The sequence below is a fragment of the Myotis daubentonii genome, chromosome X, assembly GCF_963259705.1.
Source record: "Myotis daubentonii chromosome X, mMyoDau2.1, whole genome shotgun sequence".
Taxonomy (NCBI): Eukaryota; Metazoa; Chordata; class Mammalia; order Chiroptera; family Vespertilionidae; genus Myotis; species Myotis daubentonii.
The window spans coordinates 108,809,739-108,831,536 of record NC_081861.1 but is presented as its reverse complement, the minus strand read 5'-3'; the positions used below and the strand labels follow the sequence as shown (position 1 = coordinate 108,831,536).

The following is a 21,798-nucleotide window of genomic DNA, read 5'->3' as shown; positions in this document are numbered from 1 at the left end:
TGCCGGCCTCTGAGCTTGCAGTTTGAAACATTGTAACAAATATAGAAGCCAAACAAAACCCCAGAAACCTGCTTTCAGCCAGCCAGGATCTCAGAGCTGGAGGTGATACAGTGTTTCGGTTGTAGAACCCAAACAAACCAGATACCTGCTTTCAGCAGCAGAGGCCTCAGAGCTGGAGCCAAGCCTCAGAGCTAAAGCTGGCCCAGAATAAAAAAATAAAAAATAAAAAAAGGAGCAGTTGGGAGCTTCAGTCACCCGCCAGCCTGAAAACAGCCCTCAGCCCCTCACCCAGACTGGCCAGGCACCCCAGTGGGAACCCCCACCCTGAAGGGTGTGTGACCAGCTCCAAACAGCCATCATCCCCTCACCCAGGCTGGCCAGGCACCCCAGTGGGGACCCCCACCCTGATCCAGGACACCCTTCAGGGCAAAGCAGCCGGCCCCCACTCATGCACCAGGCCTCTATCCTATATAGTAAAAGAGTAATATGCCTCCCAGCACCGGGATCAGCAGAGCTTAGAGGCCTCCCAGCACCGCTGCGGCTCTGTGTGTGACAGGGGGTGGGGCCAAAACCTCCCTATCCGCCCTGCTCTATTCGTGACAGGGGAAGGAGCCCCAACCACCTGATCAGCCTTGCTCTGTGCCTGATAGGGGGAGCTCCCCAGCCCCCTGATCGCCCTGCGGCTCTGTGTGTGACAGGGTGCGACACCCCAACCCCCTGATTGGCCCTGCTCTGTGTGTGACAGGGTGCGGCGACTCAACCCCCCCCCCCCACTCTGTGTGTGATGGGGTAGAGCCATAACCTCCCCCTCGGCCATGCCCGGAGTGTGACAGTGGTGGCGCCCCAACCCCCTGATCGGCTCTGCTCTGTGGGTGATAGAGGGCGGCGCCCCAACCCCCTGATCCTGATAAAGGGGAGTTCCCTAACCCCCTGATCACCCTGCGGCTCTGTGTGTGACAGGGTATGGAGCCCCAACCCCATGATGGGCTCTGCTCTGTGAGTGACGGGGGGCAGCGCCCCAATCCCCTGATGGGCCCTGCTCTGTGTGTGATGGGGGTGGTGCCGCAACCTCCCCATCGACCCTGCCTTGAGTGTGACAGGGGGTGGTGCCCCAACTCCCCAATCGGCCCTACCCTGAGCATGACTAATGGTGGCATCGCAACCTCCCGATCCACCCTTCTCTGTGCATGACAGGGGGCTGCACCCCAACTCCCCAATCGGCCCTGCTCTGAGCCTGACCAGGGGCTGCACCTAGGGATTGGGCCTGCCCTCTGCCACCTGGGAGCAGGCCTAAGCCAGCAGGTCGTTATCTCCCGAGGGGTCCCAGACTGCGAGAGGGCACAGGCCGGGCTGAAGGACCCCTCCTCCCCCCCGAGTGCACAAATTTTTGTGCACCGGGCCTCTAGTCTATAATAATAAAAGTGTAATATGCTAATTAGACTAGACAGCCAAACAACCTTCTGGACGTCCTTCCCAATGAAGTTGCCATGGTGGGGGGCGAGGCAGAAGCAGTTAGGGGTGATCAGGCAGGTAAGTAGGTGAGCAGTTAGGGGAGATCAGGCAGGCAGGCAAGTGGTTAGGGGCCATCAAGCAGGCAGGCAGGCGAGCAGTTAGGAGCCTGTGGTCCTGGATTGCAAGAGGATGTCCAACTGCCAGTTTAGGCCTGATCCCACAGTCAGACATTCCCCGAGGGGTCCCGGATTGCAAGAGGGTGCAGGCCGGGCTGAGGGAACCCCTCCTCCTGTAAATGAATTTTGTGCACCTGGCCTCTAGTTGTATATAACTATTTGACCCTTTAGTTTATGTACTTGAGCTTCCCTAAATACAGATCTTACTACAATGAGAGCATTTATTTGAAAACATACACTTGACATTTGTTTAGTGGAATTTAACTTATCTAAAAATTAACAAGATGACAAGTGAATCTTTTAGTTAATGTGGGACAATATAAAAATTTATATATACTTTATAAGTGTAAATCCACAACAGAAAAACACAAGAAGGAAAAACAATGATTTCCCCATAAATAGAAAAACACAAACAAACAAAAAAAAATAAATCATTCTTTAATTATTATTTGATCTCTACTAACCTCCAACTTAAAAAAAAATTCAAGTCAACCTGTTTTGATAAATAAAACATATCATTTTGGGGAATACATACATTAGGTATATATTATAACAACAAAATATGAGGTGCTATTTAAATCATAAAAGCATTCCAAAATAGTCATATTTGTATTTAACTATAAATTCACCTATCCAAAACATTCAGGAGATTGGTTAATAAATTCCACTATAAATAAAATAGTTTAATTGAGCCCTAACCAGTTTTGCTCAGTGGAGAGAGCAGTGGCCTGCGGACTGAAGGGTCCCGGGTTCGATTCTAGTCAAGGGCATGTACCTTGGTTGCAAGCACATCCTCAGTAGGGAGTGTGCAGGAGGCAGCTGATCGATGTTTCTCTCCCATCGATGTTTCTAACCCTCTATCCCTCTCCCTTCCTCTCTGTAAAAAAAATCAATAGAAATATATTTAAAAAAAATAAGAGGCTGGTCATATAACCAGGAAGAATCCATTAAAATAATTTAATTGGTTGTTAACCTATAAAATCATGCAAATAAAGACATATAAACCTCAGCCTATTTATATATGCAAAGATTTTCAACATTCTGGATTGTATATTTTTTACACAAACCATTAAAATCCTCACAAATATTGTAGTACCTATTAACTTTTCAAAAATAAGCGCAAAATGACAAAGAAATACAATAATAATAATAAGATATAAAGTTTGAAAGAAAATAGTTGACTCGACTTTCAAACCAATAACAGTTTTAAAGGCATAAATACCATTCGATGAAAATCTTCTAGGAAATTTTGCAGTCCAGTTGTTTTCCTGCTTTAGTCACTTTTTAAATACCCTGTAAACAATTGACTGTATCTATAAACTGGACAGGGTCAGTGTTTTTTGGCAAAAAATTCTAACAGGTATTATTTGCCACACAATCACTACAGAATCACTTTGGTAAACTGCTGGGTTTTTGTTGTTGTTGTTATTGTTATTGTTGAGGATAATTTCCTTTTTTATTTATCTTGATTGTTGAAAGTATTATACATGACCCCTTTGCTTGTTTGTTTTTTCCCCATTGGCCTCCCTCCACCCCACACAGGCCCCTCCCAGACCTTTACCACTCTATTGTCTGTGTCCATGGGCTATGCATATATGCATATATGTTACTGGGTTAATCACTCCAAGTAAGTTATTGTAGTTATAAAATGTAATTTAGATAAAAGCCTAAAAGTTCTACATTTTTATTTTAAAAACTACATAGAATTGCCATACTCAACCCTGCTTTACCAAGATGAAAGATATACAAATAACACTATAAATATTCAAAATTTGGCATTTAGTTTCCTTGAGGAAAATTCTGTAACTTTAAGGAGAGGGGGGTGATACAATTGATACAAATGATCCACTGTTCTTTTGACCTACCTTTCTTTAACTTTAATATTCTGTATCATCCATAAAAACAAGAAACTTCCCTGGCTGGTTTTCTCAGTGGGTAGCGCGGCCTGCAGACTGAAGGGTCCCAGGTTCGATTCCAGTCAAGGGCACATGCCTGAGTTGCAAGCTCGATCCCCAGTGGGGGGCATGCAAGAGGCAGCCGATCAATGATTCTGTCTCATCATTGGTGTTTCTATCTCTCTCTCCCTGTCCCTTCCTCTCTGAAATCAATAAAAAATATTAAAAACAAAAACAAAAAAACAAGCAACTGTAGGTCACCATCAGAACTATGTCAGACCCATAAACACCCTGCTAATTCCCAATACATAGTACACAAATTAACTATCATTTAATGAAGTAGTATCGAGGCATCCCAGGATTCCATCCAAATCTGCCTCAATAGTGTATACTAAAGACATAAGCACATTAATGAATGCCAACTTCTAGTTACAAAATTAAGGCTTACTTAAAAGGAAAACATAAAGATATACTTGAGTAAAAATCAACAGTAATTTATAAGCAGCAAATAACCAGAACAGCACTTTTTGTGTAGCAAGAATGTAGCTTCCACCCCAATTATCTCAAATGACTTCATTATGTTCTAAATACAGATAAAATACTTTTTGTTTGATATTTCTCTTAAAAGCTCCTTTTTTAGATTCATCAGAAGAGAAAAGCCCCAAGGTCACCTGTCAATAACGGAACAAACCCTCAGTAAATTACTGTGCTTCACAAATAAATTCCGCATCAGTAATTAAAACCAGGCCTCTCTGGTCCTGTGTTATCAGCTCATCAAATTCATTGCTCATCTAGAATAACAGATCCACATCTGCAGTCATTATAGCACGCCAGATAAATCAATCCTCTCAATGATGCTTTGAGCCATCTCTGCTCCCTTTTAACCAGCCCGATATTTATTTCCCCCTGACACTTCTGACATTCTATTTACTGTAGGCAAATGGAACTCATACGGCACCTTGTAATGGCTTTACCAAATCCCATTGTGGGGCATATCTTAGAAGACTGATGGTTGCAATAAACAAGGTTTTATGGTGTAAGTGTGAGCTTCCAACTTTTTTCCCCTAGATTTGACTTCTGCTGTGAAGGTTTATTACACTTGATTGCAGGTGGAAGACTAGTAACCATTTAGAGCTTTGTTAACTAAGTCAGCGAGAAAACTTTTGAGCTGATGTCAGTGTTTCTTGTCTTTCTTTTATTTTTTATTAATTTAATTCTCTATCAAAGGAGTCTTGAACAGAAGGTTGCAACTCCAAAGTCCATAGAATATCAACAATAAAACTATTACTAATTAATTCCTTTGCTTTTTTGAGGTTTAAAAAGAAGAAACCATCACAAGGTTAAAAAGAGGTTTTAAAATTATTATTCTTAAAAGGATATGAGCACACTGAGAAAAATTATATACAACCTAAATGCAAAAGTTCATGCATTTTCATACAAAAAGCTTTTGTGAAATGGTATAATAAGCAATTTGAGGAAAATATGGATAGTAATCATGCTTTTGAACAAAATTGGCATTTTTAAAGAGCCCCCTTTTTAATCTTCACAAATGAACCAATACTCTGAAGAAAAATAAAATTAGAAATTGTAACAGTTGTGTTATTCCAGCTGACAAATTTTGGGTGGCTCTGCACAAACCATTTTTTCACTGAACTACACTAACTTTTGTGGCAGCAATTATGCAGGGCTCAGAGAGACTCACATTAAATTAATGTCACAATATTAGTGGATCTCACTCTTGGCATATAGTAAACATTTCTTTATGACACATACTTGAAAAAAGCACTGTCAACTTCTTATCTGTTTCTTTTTTTTCTTGACAAGCACAAAGCTAAAGCACATAGTAGGTTGTGAATGCTGAGATCACTTTCTGAACTTTGATTTAAAATAGTAGGATATACTCTTTTCCTTTATGAAAACTCCATATTTATCAGTCTTATGTTCTGATTATACTCTTCTCAGAGGCCAAAGTTTGAATATATTGTGTTTTGAAATAATCACCTAAAGCCTCCCTCCTCCCTAAGCCTGTCCTGAGAGTTTGTGTTTATGATGGCCTAGAATCAACAGGCTCATCACTTCCCTTTAAACATACCAAGAAATGTCTTATTTATTCAAGGGCTGATAGGAGGTCTTTCATCCCAGACACTGTTTTCCAATTATCATTGGCTATTGAGGCCAAGCAAAAGAAACAAACTTCATTGTCTTTATAAACTGCCATGTTACTTATAGCTGAAAGACAGAAGCCACAGAAATGCAGAACTAAATGAGGTCTTAGAGATTACAGATGAGAAAACAAGAGGTGATAACAAGCTGAGCTAAAGTGCCCAAGGTCACACAGTTAGATAATGGATGAATGGTGGAATTCAAGAGTCCAGACCTCTGAGCTTCACTCCTATTTAAATAATAGCCATGATCATTAATAGTTTCAGCCAGCATGCTTTCTTTTTTTTTTAATTTCTTTATTGGTTAAGGTATTGCAAATGTGTCCTCATTTCCCATTAACCCCCAACCTCCCCGCCCACCCCCCCCCCCCATGCTCTCATCCCCCTGTTGTCCATGTCCATTGGTTTGGCTTATATGTATGCATACAAGTCCTTTGGTTGATCTCTCCCCCTAACACCCACCCTCCCCTACTTTCCCTCTGGGGATTGATAGTCTGATCGCTGTTTCTCTGTCTTTGGATCTGTCCCTGTTCATCAGTCTATGTTGTTCTCTATATTTCACAAATGAGTGAGATCATGTGGTATTTACCTTTCTCTGACTGGCTTATTTCACTTAGCATAATGCTCTCCAGTTCCATCCATGCTGTTGCAAATGTCAATAAGCCCTGTCAGTATCTTGCTTTTTTTGTGCTGTCCCTGAAGTAACAGCAGGTCTCAGCTGAAGAAACCTGTGATCTATACTTGTAAGCCTTCCAAAAACAGGGATAGGGAAGTACCATTTTTTAACTCCCAGCTCAAATCCCAATTCCTGACACACAGTAATTGTTCAACAGATACTTGTTTAGTGAGTGAAGTCAGGCAAATTCAAGATCCCTCCTTCAAGTTCATGAATGGGAAGAAGGAATATAGGAGAAAGATACATCAAAATTATTTAATTACATACTAGTGAGAAGGATATTTTACCTCTCCAATTTTCATACATGCTATGCTAAGACAGTCCACAAAGATGCCAGACAGAACAAAGTAGTGCGAATAATTTTTATGGTCTTTTATATTTGACAATCTCAAAAAAGGAAAGTTAAGCTTCATAACATCCTGTACGATGTAGTTAAATACTATTATCCACATTTTACAGAAGGTAAATTCAGGAGCAAAATGTGTGAAGTTGGATGTTCACACTCAAATGGGAAGTTTATGACAACATTGACAATGTAATCTATGAACCCTGATTTTCAATGCTTAACACAACCAGTTGTATCAGTTATAATGCCTGTGTGATGATAATAAAAGCTATTTTTTATAACACTTTTCCTGGTAGGAGTTCAAAGTCCTCTACAAATACACTGTCTGCCCAGTAGTTTTGTAAATAACAATCTACAGATGACAAAGAAAAGTAACCCTAATCCCAAAACCCCACTGAGGTGTTCTAAATTTCAAAAAGTAATTATTTTTAATCAGGACATTTTGGTGATATTTTTGGACCTTGTATTATGAACTATAGAATTTTCTAATTACAAATTATATTAATTTTGAATAACAAGATATCATTACCACACTTGAAAAATGTGATGGACAGGCTGAAATGCTTAACCCACTAGAATGTTTCCTTTCTCTGTTTGTTTTCACTAACCCAAATCAAATATACCAAGTTACAGGGCTTCTAATGTGTAATGAAAATTAAAATTATTAAAAACTAAAATAGAATTGAATAAAGGAAACTAAAATAAGTATTATAGTATATGAAATGGTTAGGTCCAAATATGTACCTCAAAGCTACTTATAACATGAATTGGTAATTTTGTTTCTTTTTAGATTGTATAAGCATATGATATGAACAAAATTCATTACAAATATTTTAAATCAAACTTCAGCCCCAATACTCATTACCTGTCTCTTTACTAAGAAAAACCAAGTCATATTCTTTCTCAATCTTTTTATAGATCCATAAAAAATAGTTTTATTTTGAACAACAGAAGTTTGCTGTTGGCCTAAGGTTTCCAGATTTGTTACTGTCTTCTATTAGAATCACAATGAGCAAAAACAATATTAAAATTTTATTTTTAATGGTAAAATTTTAGCTTATACCTTGTCAAATCTGTAGCTACATAGCTACATTAGATTTATTAATTTAAAAATTGAAAACTCATGCATGAAATATATCCACTAAAAAGGTCCTGACAAAGCAACACAATGTACAGAACTACACAATGACTGATTGGATTATAAAGTCTATGGAACCAGAATACAATGGATCTGTGTTCTAGGACATATGAGAATGGAATCCAATCTACCTCTCTTCTTCTTGGCAATAGAGACAGAAGTGTGCCTGGAACATTAACTAGTAGACCCAAAAGTGGAATCATGTATCTGTGACTAACTAATCTTCACATTTTGCTCAATCATTTTACATTAATTCCTTGTTCCTTGATGTCTTCATGATTTATTTGATGCTTGTAACCGTGATTCTCCCACCCTAAACCACTGAATATTTAGATGAGATCTGAAAATGTATATGTTTAACACACTCTCCTGCAGACTACAATGCTCCCCAAAGCTTAAGAATCACTGGTTTATAATGTTACTGAGTGACATTGTCAGTTAAAAAGGTTATTATAATCCTATATAATAAAAGGCTAATATGCAAATCAACTGAATGGCAGAACGACCGGTCACTATGATGCGCACTGACCACCAGGGGACAGACACTCAAAGCAGGAGCTGCCCTCTGGTGGTCAGTGTGCTCCCACAGAGAAAGCGTCGCTCAGCCAGAAGCCCTGAGCCAGGCTCACGGCTAGAGAGCTCAGCGGAGGTGGCAGGAGCCTCTCCCACCTCTGCAGCAGCGCTAAGGATGTCCAACTGATGGCTTAGGCAAGGAACGGGACTAAGCCGGCAGTCACACATCCCCCAAGGGCTCCCAGACTACAAGAGGGCACAGGCCAGGCTGAGGGACACCCCCCCCCCCCCCGCACCGGGTCTCTAGTAAAGAGTATAAGGGGTTTACTCAATATTGTACCTAGTTTTCTCTCCAATAGTATAGAAGTAAACATCCCATGTTGTAAAGATCATTAACCTTTCAGGCCACTGAAGTTCATTTACTGTGTGGGTAGTGCTCTAGGTTAGAAAACTCACTTAGGTGGGTCCCGGGATGTACTCTCTGAGAGTAAACTGTGAGAGAAACAGGACAGTTTACAACCAATGAGACAAACAAGATGGTTATTATTATCTCCACTTTACAAATAAGGAAAGAGACTCAACAAGGCCAAATGATTTTGCCATGGCTACATGTTTGTAAATTCTGGAATCATGACTTCAACTTGGGTCTTCTGACTATTGTCCAGTTTCTGGTGTCTTTCAATTTTATTATGACACCTTCCTGGTAAGTAGAATGCTTATATTTGAATTTAATGTTTCAAAAGACCAGTGTGCAATTATTTTACATTTTATGAATGCAGTATATACTTTACCAACAATATTAATTTAAGCAGGCAATGCAAGGATGCAATATACTAACCAGACTCAGACACAACTGTTATCTGGTGCCAAAGATCATCAGTGAAGTGCATTCTTCAGCATGTGCCAACACACTAAGTAGGAGAGGATTTAAAAAATAATTAAGCCTCATTTTTTTTCCTTTTGTAATATCCCCTAAAGAAAATAACTTTTGAACAAGTTGAATGTGTACACCAATGAGTGCAAATTCATATGTAACGCTGTCTGAACAGAATGGTAAAGTGGGTGTGGTTCAACAGGGGCGGCTACCTAACAAGGGCTTTCTACACATATAGGATGAACTACACTAGTTCTTTTATCATTTATTAGCAGTAGAACTCCATGCAAGTCATTTTCTCTCCCCATAAAATGGCAGAAAAGACTACCTAACTCACAAAGTTTTATGAAGATGCAGTGAGAAATTAAATGTAAAAGCACTTTGTAAAGCATGAAAGCTATTGATTTGGAGTAGGTTAGTAGGTAAGAGTTTATAACTCCATTACAAACTTTTGAAGATAAAGAGCCACATCTTAGTTATCTTTAACATTTCCATAATGTCTTGTTCAGATAGAACATTATACACAGCTGGCATTTACTCATTTATGCATTTTTTTCATTCACTCAGCAAACCTGTTTATTGAATAGAGTTGTTAAATTCAATTAAATAAAATATAAAAAGAAAATCCATTCTCAGTTCCCCAGGGTTACCATTCTACTACTTTTAAAATCATTTTCAAATTATTTTTAATGTATCTAAGAGCTAGAATATAGAGTCCACTTTCATAAATGAAAGCATAAATCACTTATGGACTGTATTCCTTATTAATGAGGAAAAGAAAAACTATGTTATAATATGTGTCTTATCCTTATGCAAAAGCCTTGTTTCTTTAGCAAGGTCAGCTACATAGGGCTTCCATTAAAGTACTGTATATGAAATAGGCAGTTGTTTATGTAATATAATTTGAGAGGTATTTGGGATATACCTCTTGCCCCAGATGCTTTCCTCAGCTTCTTGGTTTTGTTAAAAACTCTTGCATCAAGGAACTTTTTTATTTTCCTTTTGGACCCTGAAGACTTCAATCTTCAAAATTCCTATAAAAATACAAGTCAAATAACTCTAGGAGAAGTTATAACTTGAACTACCATGACAATGCTTTTCTTTAGTTTGACAGGCCTCTGAGAAAAAAGCCATGAAACAGCATTCCTCACCCTAGCTGGTTTAGCTCAGTGAATAAAGCATTGGCCTGTGGACCAAAGGGTCCTGGGTTTGATTCTAGTCAAGGACACATACCTTGGTTGCAGGCTCCTCCCTGGCTCGGGACCTGATCAGGTCTCCTGCAGGAGGCAACCAATCGATGTGCTTCTCTCACTTCTATGTTTCTCTCTGTCTTTCCCTCTCTCTTCCACTCTCCCTAAAAAAAAAAAATCAATGGAAAAATATCCTTGGGTGAGGATTAACAACAACAACAAAAAAAAAATGAAAGAAAAGAAACAGCATTTCCCAAAGTAAGTATGAGAAACACCAATATCAGGACAGGTTCTGTGAAAACACAGGTGTTCTATAATTAGAAAAATTTAGAAAATTCTGACTATTATATTTTTCCACTTATATTTGCATAAATGTGACCAACATTAGCATTTTATAGGCTAGAGGTTGTAAGTGCTATCATTAAGAAACCTATTTAGGAGAGACAAAATGACAGTCAAATCGGCAGACATGTCCTGTGCCTTGTCCCGGAGCAGATAGAAGGAACAACTAAATCGAATAACATCCACCCAGAATTGGTGTAGACATAGCTGGTGAGACAATTTTCAGCCAGGAAGGGCAGAGGACACCTGAAGAACATTAAGGATTGGGGATCTGCGCTGGAGAGAGTTGCAAGACCTCCGAGCCAAGAGAGTCAGAAGGGAGTTCGTGTCCCTTGGGGACAGGCATAATAGCTGACTGTGGAAAGGAAGTCCACAGGGCTTCTGGTGGCAAGGGATTCTAGCTCTAAGTCCACAGCCACAAGAAGCTGAGCCCAGAGGGAGCAGCCTGAAGAACTGCCCGAGCTACATGGTGTGGGGGGAGAGGGGGGAGAAACTTGCAGTGGCATGGTTGTTTCCCCTCTTTTTGGTTGTTGCTTTTATTTGCTAAACCCAGTTCATAGAATCTTTCAAATACAAACACTCACCTGTGGCTGAGGTGCAGGTGTAGGTGCAGACTTGTGGAGTCTGGGGAGAGGCTATGGAGGAGAGCAGGTGAGGGAGAGATGACTGGGAGTCCAGCACTGGAACATTCCTGACCCTCCAGAACTAAGCAGCCATTTTTCTTGTGAAGAGCTAGCCCTTCCCAGCAGTCTCCAGACAACCAATACAGCCACACCCAGACTATACCCTGAGTGGTACAAGGAACACAAACAAACTGAATAGTCCTAAAGAGCCCTCAGGGACTGGGTTGAAGAGAAGCCATTGAGGCACAGAAAATGCTATAGCAACCTACCTAACTATAGCCCTATAAGAAACAGCAGCTTGAGATATTAAGATTGACATCAGGCAGACAGAAAGAGTGGGCAGATTGGTCCTGCCGGATGGCTGGCAAGGCTGTGGAGATAGACAAAAACAGAGGAGCAGTGGATCGCCTGGAACTTCAACATGGTGCTGACTGCCTAACAGGAAACTGAGATGTGGCAGACAGAAAAAAAAAAGAATGGGATCTTAAACCAGCCCCCATGGGGCCTTAAAACTCAGCTGAAATGAATGACACTTAACTTTTTTATTTTTATTTTATTTATTTATTTTTCTTTAATTTAATTTTTTCTTTATTTTCTTTATTTTTTGTTTGTTTATTTTTTTCGCATTATTCTTTCTTCATTTGATTTTTAGTTTTTATTTTTATTTTATCTTATTTTTTATTTTTTATTTCTCTTTTTTTTCTTCTTATCCACTCATCCTCTTTCTACCTCCTGTATACTGAACCAAGGTCCTCCCCATAATAATTCAAGTCCATAACCTTACTTTCTGTATATAAGTTCTGCCTCTACAGATTCTGCCCCCACTCTTCTGGGTGTTTGTTGTTTGCATTTTTATGTTTATCTGTTTATTCTGTGGTGTTTTCTCCCCATATACACATTTTTTCTTTTCTGTCCTTGTTCTTCTTTTTCTTTTCTCTCACCATTTTTTCTTTCCTCAATATCAGTTTTTCTCTCTTTTCTATCCCCTAACTTTATTTTCTCTGGTGGTCACTTATATTGGGATTATTGGTATGGTAAGTACCATTTGTGTTGTGTCTTGTCAATTTGTATTTTGAGCTGTTTGGTCAATGTAGTAGAGAGCGAGCCACATAACCAGACACCACCCTGAGAGGAGACTCCATCCACAAATGGGACAATAACACTCAAGACCCAACTACACCAAGAGAACCCAAATATCCCAAGTAGGAGGCATATTTAGATTGCCCAGCCCAGAAGACCAGCGAGATTGCACCACTGGGTCCCACAAAACATCTACTATATAAGAAACTCAAAAAATCTGGGTGACATAGCAGTTTGATCTGATATGTAGAAACAATCATAAAGGAAAAGCAAAAATGGGGTGACAAAGAAACAACCACCATTCAAAAGAAAGGGAGGAATGAGCAGAAAAGGAAATAAACAAAATTGAAACAAGCAATTTGTAAGAGAAAGAATTCAGAGCAATGGTTTTAAGGACACTGAAAAGGGTGGAAGAAAAATTAAACATGTGTAATTATCTGTAAGAAATGAAGCAGAATCAAAAGAAAATAATAATTACATAGCCACAATAAAGAACACAATGGACAGTTTCAACAGTAGACTAAAAGAAGTTGAGGACCACATCAGTGAGTTAGAAGACAAGGTAGAAAAACCTCCCAAGCAGAGCAGCAACTGGAAAGAAAACAGCAGGAGGAGAGCCTAAGGGACTTAAACAGCAGGAGGAGAGCCTAAGGGACCTATGGGACAACATGAAACAAAACAACATCCACATAATAGGGGTTCCAGAGGAAGAGGAACCTGAGCAAAGAATAAAAACTTGTTGAAGAAATAAAGACAAAAAACTTCCCTGACTTTGGGAAGAAAAAAAGTCACACAAGTCCAAGAAGCACATAGAGTCCCAAATAAGATGAATCCCAAAACACCCACACCAAGACACATCATAATTAAATTGGCAAACATCAGTGACAAAGTAAGAACCTTAAAGGCTGCCAGAGAGAGACAGAAAGTTACCTACAACACATCTCTGATTAGAATATCAACTGATTTCCCAATGGAAACACATCAGGCCAGAAGGGAATGGAATGAAATATACAAAGTGATGCAAAGCAAGGGACTGATTCCAAGAATACTATACCCAGCAAGGCTACCATTCAAAATTGAAGATGGAATCAGGAACTTCACAGACAAAAAAGGGCTAAGGGAGTTTATTACCACCAAACCAGCAATGCAAGAAATGCTAAAGGAACTGCTCTAAAAAGGACAAATAGAAAGGGAAGGAGGAATACAGGCATAAGAATAAGAGTGATGACAAACAAGTTCCTATCCTATCTAATAAAGAGGGAATATGTGAATTGACCATAACACCATCACAAAGATGGTGGTGACCACAGTGGAGGCAGGGTTTCTGTAACATAAGATGGCTGTGTCCTCAGCTGAGGCAGGGTTTCCATAACACAAGATGGCTGCACCCACAACAGAGGCAGAGTTCCCATAATAATCCTTAAGGAGCAATCAGCAGGGAGCTGAGGCTGCATGGTGCTGGGCTGGGGCAGGAGACCTGAGGCAGTGCCCCCCACCCAGTGGGGCTTGACAGGGGACCTCAGGTCCTGCCCCCCACATGGTAGGGCTTGAAAGGGTACCTCAGTTCATGCTCCCTGACCCAGCACCGGGACTTGACAGGTGACCTCAAGCCACACAACCCCACCCCAGGGCTAGGCCAGGGGATCTCAGGCTGCTCCCCCCACCCTAGGCCAGGAGACCTGAGGCTGTGCCCCCCTCCTGGTGACAGGCCGGGGGACCTGAGGTTGTGCCTCCCTCCCAGCAGGGCTTTATGGGGGATCTCAGGCCACATCACCTGCCCGGTGGGGCTGGACAGGGGACCTCAGGCCAAGCCCCCTGCCCGGTGGGGCTTGATGGGGGAATCTCAGGTTGTGTCCCCCACCCAGCAGGGCTTGTCAGGGTACCTCAAGGCGTGCCTCCTGTCCCAGACCAGACTGGGGAACCTCAGGTCATGCCTCCTGCCCCAGCACCAGGCCAGGGGACCTCAGCCCTCCCCCCCCCACCCAGCAGGGATTTACAGGGGACCTCAGGCTACACCACCCACCCTGGTGCCAGGCCAAAGGACCTCAGGCCATGCCCCAACCCCAGTGCTGGGCCAGGGGACCTGAGAGTGTGCTGGGGGACTTAAAGCTGCGCCCCCCACCCAGTGGGGATTGATGAGGAATCTGAGGCTGCAGCCCCCACCTGGCGCCAAGCCAGGAGACCTGAGGCTGCGCCCCCCACCTGGTGGGGCTTGGCAAGGGTGGGTCCAGTCGGGTCTGGGTCTCACGCGATTTTGAGGTGCTGTGGGTGGGCGGGGACTTGACTCTGGGTCCCATGGTGTGCCCCAGACTCTGATAGAAGGAAGATTTTTGTATACATTTAACTAATTTTCTTTCATCTCTGACACTTCTATTATAGAGAAAGGGCAAATAGCAATATTAAAATACTTCCTCTAATTAATCCCCTTTTAACATGCACGAACTTCGTGCACCAGGCCACTAGTCAATAATAACCTTAAACATAAGTGGATTAAATGTTCCAATCAAAAGACATAGGGTAGCTGAATGGATAAGATACTATGACCCATATATTTGCTGTCTACAAGAGATCTACATCAGAAATAGGAGTCACACAGACTGATAGTGAAGGGATGGAAAAAAAGTTTTCAGGAAAATAAAAATGAGAAAAAACCTTGGGTAGCAATACTTATATCTCACAAAATAGACCTCAAAGTGAAGGCCATAGTAGGAGATAAGGGCCACTTCATAATATTAAAGAGAGCAATCCAACAGGAGAATATAACTCTGGTAAACATATATGCACCCAATACAGGAGCACCCAAAAACATGAAAAATTTCTGGAAGATATTAAGGGAGAGATTGACAGCAATACATACAATCATAGTAGGGAACTTTAATACTCCATTGACACCACTGGAGAAATCCTCTAAACAAAAAAAAAATGAGCATAGAAACATCAATCCTAAATGACTCACTAGATCAGATAGATTTAATTGACATCTTCAGAACATTTCACCCCAAAGCTATAGAATATACTATATACATTCTTCTCAAGTGCACACAGGACATGTGCAAAGAGAGATTACATGTTAGGACACAGGCAAACTATCTTCAAAATCAAGAAGATAGAAATCATATCTAGCATCTTCTCAGATAACAATGGCATAAAATTAGAAATCAACTACAATAAAAACAATAAAAAAATCAAACGCTTGGAGACTAAATGGCATGCTATTAAACAATGATTGGGTTACCAAAGAGATCAAAGAAGAAATAAAAAGCCTCCTGGAAACAAATGACAATGAAAACACAACTATCCAAAGTCTATGGGACACAAAGAAAGCAGTCCTCAGTGGTAAGTTCAGAGCTCTACAGGCCTACCTCAAAAAACAAGAAAAATAGTAATAAGTAATCTAACCCTACAACTTAAAGAATTAGAAAGAGAGCAACAAGAAAAGCCCAGAGTAAGCAGAAGAAAGGAAATAATAAAGATCAGAGTGGAAATAAATGACATACAGACAAAAAAAATTACTAAAAAATATCAATAAAACCAAGAGCTTGTACTTCGAAAGGATAAACAAGATTGATGAACCTATTGCCAGGCTCACCAAGAAACAAAGAAAGAGGACCCAAATAAACAAAATCAGAAAGGAAAGGGGTGAAATAACAACAGACCCCACACACATGCAAAGGATTGTAAAGAAAAAATACTATGACCAATTCTACCCAACAAAATGGACAACCTTGACAAAATGGACATATTCCTAGAAAAATACGACCTTCCAAAACTCAATCAAGAAGAATCAAAAAATCCCAATAAGCAGATGAAATTAAAAGAGTAATAAAAATAAAAATAAATAAATAAATAAAATAAATAAAAAACTTCTAGAAAACAAAAGCCCTGAACTGGAGGGCTTCACAGGGAGTTTTACCAAACATTCAAAGAACAGCTAAAACCTATCTTTCTCAGACAATTCCAAAAAATTCAATAGGATGGTGCACTCCTTAGCTCGTTCTTTGAAGCCAGCATTACCATAATCCCAAAAGCAGATAAAAACAATACAAAGGAAGAGAATTACAGGCCAATATCCCTGATAAACATAGATGCTTAAATCCGCAACAAAATTCTAGCAAATTAGATCCAGCATTACATTATAAAAATCATACCCCATTACCAAGTGAAATTTATTCCAGGGATGCAAGGCTGGTACAATATCCACAAATCAATAAACGTGATACATCACATAAACAAATTGAGAGACAAAAATCACACAATCATATCAATTTATACAGAAAAGGCATTTGACAAAATCCAAAACCTTTTCCTGATAAAAACTCTCAGTAAGGTGGGAATAGAGAGATCATACCCCAATATAATAAAAGCCTTATATGACAAACCTATAGCCAACATCATACTCAATAGACAAAAATTAAAACCATTTCCCTTAAGAACAAGAACAATACAGGGATGCACACTTTCACCACTTCTGTTCAACAAAGTACTGGTAGTGTTAGCCATAGCAATCAGGCAAGAAGAAGAAACAAATTGCATCAAAATTGAAAAAGAAGAAGTAAAATTGTCATTATTCACAGATGACATGATATTGTACATAGAAAACCCTAAAGAATCCATCAAAGTACTACTAGAATTAATAAATAAATTTGACAATGTAGCAGGATATAAAATTAGCACCCAGAAACCTATGGGTTTTTTTTTAATACACCAATAATGAACTCACAGAAAGAGAAACTAAAGAAACAATCCCATTTACAATTGCAACAAAACAAGATTAAGATACCTAGGAATAAACTTAACCAAGGAGGTAAAGTACCTGTACTAAGAAAATTATAGGACACTGAAAAAAGAGATAGTGGAAGACATAAAAAAAAAATAGAAGAATATACTGTATTCTTGGATTGGTAGAATCAACATCATTAAAATATCCATAGTACCCAAAGCAATCCATACATTCAATGCAATTCTCATTAAAATACCAATGGAATATTTCGCAGACCTAGAACAAACTCTCCAAAAATTCATCTGGAATAAAAAAAGACCCTGAATAGCTGCAGCAATCCGGAGGAAAAAAAAAACAAAGTAGGTGGGATCTCGATACCAGATACCAAGCTGTATTACAAAGTCACCCTCCTCAAAAGAGCCTGGTACTGGCACAAGAACAGACATATAGACCAATGGAACGGAACAGAAAACCCAGAAATCAACCCAAACCACTATATTCAATCAATATTTGAAAAAGGAGATAAGAACATACAATGGAGTCAAGACAGTTGCTTCAATAAATGGTGTTGGGAAAATTGGATAGATACATGCAAAAAAAAAATGAAATTAGACCACCAATTCACACCATACTCAAAAATAAACTCAAAATGGATAAAAGACTTAAACGTAAGGTGGGAAACCATAAAAGTCTTAGAAGAATCCACATATGCTGGAGCAATATCTTCACCGATACAGCTCCTAGGGCAATGGAAACTAAAGAGAAAATAAACAAATGGGACTACATCAAAATAAAAAGCTTCTGCACAGCAAAAGAAACCATCAACAAAACAACAAGAAAGCCCACTGCATGGGAGAACATATTTGCCAATGTTATCACTGATAAGGGTTTAATCTCCAACATTAACAGGGAACTCATACAACCTAACAAAAGGAAGATAAACAGTCCAATGAACAAATGTGCAATGGACCTAAGTAGATACTTTTCAAAAGAGGACATACAGAAGGCCAAGAGACATATGAAAACATGCTCAAAGTCACTAATCGTCTGAGAGATGCAAATCAAAATGACAATGAGGTACTACCTCACATTTGTCAGAGTGGCTAGAATAAACAAATCAAATAACGACAAGTGTTGGCAAGGTTGTGGAGAAAAGGGAACTCTCATACACTGCTGGTAGGAATGCAGAATAGTGCAGCCTCTGTGGAAAACAGTATGGATTTTCCTTAAGAAATTAAAAATGGAACTCCCATTTGACCCAGTGATCCCACTTCTAGGAATATTTCCCACGAAACCAGAAACACTAGCCAGAAAGAAAATATGAACCTCTATGTTCATAGCAGCACAATTCTCCATAGCTAAGATCTGGAAACAGCCTAATGCCCATCAGCAGATGAGTGGATTAAAAAACTATAGTACATCTACACAATGGAATACTACACTGTGGTAAAAAGAAGAAATTCTTACCATTTGCAACAGCATGGATGGTACTGGAGAGCATTGTGCTAAGTGAAATAAGCCAGTCAAATAAAGGTAAATACCACATGATCTCACTCGTTTATGGAATATAATGAACAACATAAACTGATGAACAAAAACAGATCTGGAGACAGAGAAGCATTGATAGACGGTTAAACCTCAGAGGGAAGGTAGGGGTGGGTGGGGACAAAGGGGAGAGATCAACCAAGGGACTTGTATGCATCCATATAAGCCTAACCAATGGAAACAGAAAACAGGGAGGTGAGGGCACAAGAAGGGAGGTTTGGGGGCAATAGGGGGAAAAGGACATATATGTAATATCTTAATCAATAAAGAAAAAAAATCGCCCTAACTGGTTTGGCTCATTGGATAGAGTGTCGGCCTGAGGACTCAAGGGTCGCATGTTCGAGTCTGGTCAGGGGTATGTACCTTGGTTCCGGGCACATCCCCAGTAGGGAGTGTGCAGGAGGAAGCTGATCGATGTTTCTCTCTCATAGATGTTTCTAACTCTCTATCCCTCTCCCTTCTTCTCTGTAAAAAAGTAAATAAATAAATAAATAAATAAAATATATTTTAAAAAATAAAAATCATCATTCTCCCCTTTAAAACAAATAAAATAAAAAATAAAGAAAAAAAATTAAAAAAACAACTCTCAGCAAAGTTGGAAAGGAGGGATCAGAACTCAACATAATAAAAGTCATACATGAAAAGCCTACAGCCAACATCATACTCAATGAGAAAATCTAAAACAATTTCCCCTAAAAACAGGAACAAAACAAGGATGCCCACTTTCACCACTCTTATTCAACATGGTGCTGGAATTCCTAGCCATAGTGATGAGAAAATAAGAAAAAATAAAAGGCATTCAATGTGGAAAGGATGAAGTAAAATGGTCTTTTTCACAGATGACATGATATTGTACATAGAAAACTCTAAAGAGTCCATCAAAAAACTACTAGATTTAATAAATGAATTTGACAACATAACAAAATTAATAACTAAAAATTGATGGCATTTTCTACAACAAAAATGAACTCTCAGAATGAGAAACTAAAACACAATCCCATTTAGCATTGCAAAAAATGTTAAGATACTTAGGAATAAACTTATTCAAGGAAGTAAAAGACCTGTACCTGAGAAAATACAGGACATTGAAAAAGAGATAGAGGAAGATATAAACAAATGGAAGAATATACCATGTTCGTGGATTGGTATAATCAACATCATTAAAATGCCCATACTACCCAAAGCAATCTATAGATTCTATGCAATCTCTATTAAAATACTAAGAGCATATTTCACAGATCTAGAAAAAGCACTTCAAAAATTTATATGGTACCAAAAGAGACCTGGAATAGCCACAACAATCCTGAGAAAGAAAAACAAAGTTGGAGGAATCACAATATCTGATATCAAGTTATATTACAAATCCACTGTATTCAAAACAGCCTGGTACTGGCACAAGAACAGGCATATAGATCAATGGAACAGAACAGATAACCGAGAAATTGACCCAAGCCATTATGCTCAATTAATATTTGAAAAAGGAGGCAAGAGCATACAATGGAGTCAAGACAGTCTCTTCAATAAATGGTGTTGGAAAAATTGGACAGGTACAGGCATAAAAGTGAAACTAGGCCACCAATTTACACTAAACACAAGAATAAACTCAAGGCCTACCCAGTTTGGTTCAGTGGATAGAGCATCAGCCTGTGGACTGAAGGGTCCCAGGTTTGATTCTGGTCAAGGGCACATGCCTGGGTTGCGGGCTTGGTCCCCTGTGTGGGGAGTGCAAGAAGCAGCCAATCAATGATTTTTTTCTCATCATTGATGTTTCTATCTCTCCCTCCCTCTCTTAAATCAATAAAAATATATAGTTTTTAAAAATAATAAAGTCAAAATGGATAAAAGACAAGTGTAAGTCATGAAAGCATAACAATCTTAGAAGAAAGCATAGGCAGCAAAATATCAGGCATTTCTTGTACCAAATTGTTTATCAATACATCTTCTAGGGCAATAGAAACTCAGGGGAAAATAAACAAATGGGACTAATTTAAAATAAAAACTTCACAACAAAAGAAATCATCAACAAAGTGAAAAGAGAGCCCACTGCATGGGAGAACATATTTGCCTATAATACATCCAATAAAGAGTTAATCTCCAAAATATATAGGGAACTTATACAACTTCACAAAAGAAAGAAAAACAATCCAATTAAAAAAAATGGGCAAAGTACCTAAATAGACACTTCTCCAAGGTGGACATACAGAAGGCCAAAAGGCATATGAAAAATTGCTCAAAGTCACTATCCGAGAGATGCAAATCAAAACGACAATGAGATATCACCACATACCTGTCAGAATGGCTATCAAGAACTCAACAAATGTCAAGAGTTGGTGAGAATATGAAAAAAAGGGAATCATAGTGCACTTCTGATGGGAATGCAGACTGGTGCCACCACTGTGGAAAACAGTATGGAGTTTCCTCAAAAAATTAAAAATTGAGCTCACATTTGACCTAGTGATCCCACTTCTAGAAATATAACCTAACAGATCAGAAAGAATATATGCACCCCTATGTTCAAAGCAGCACAATTTAAAATAGCTAAGATCTGGAATCACCCAGTGCCCATCAGCAGATGAGTGGTTTAAAAGCTGAGGGACATTTACAGAATGGAATACTACATAGCTATAAAAAAGAAAGAACTCTTACTACTTGTGACAGCATGGATAGAACTGGAGAGCATTATGCTAAACAAAATAAGCCAGTCAGAGAAAGATAAGTATCACATGGTCTCACTCATATGTGGAATCTAATGAACCAAACAAACTGAGGAGCAAAAATAGAGCCAGAAACATAGAAGCATGAATAGACTGTTGAATCTCAGATGGAAAGCTGGGAAGGGTGGATGGGAAGGACAGGAGCATATATCATAACCCGTGGACACAATGGGTCGGTGAGGGCCTTGGGGTGGCAAGGACAGGAGCAGGCTGAAAGAGGCTAATGGGGGATAAAAGAGGACCTATGCAATACATTCAACAATAACGATTTAAAAATAAATAAATAATAAATTTCTGACAGTAAATATATATATATATATATATACCCAGCGACTGTTACAGTGGAACAACC

At 39.4% G+C, this 21,798-nt stretch overlaps 1 protein-coding gene across 1 annotated transcript in view; it reads right to left on the bottom strand.

Moving 5' to 3' along the window:
• Window positions 1-21,798, bottom strand: part of DACH2 (dachshund family transcription factor 2) — a 745,051-nt gene that overhangs the window by 666,001 nt on the left and 57,252 nt on the right. The gene's annotated exons all lie outside the window — the stretch shown is intronic.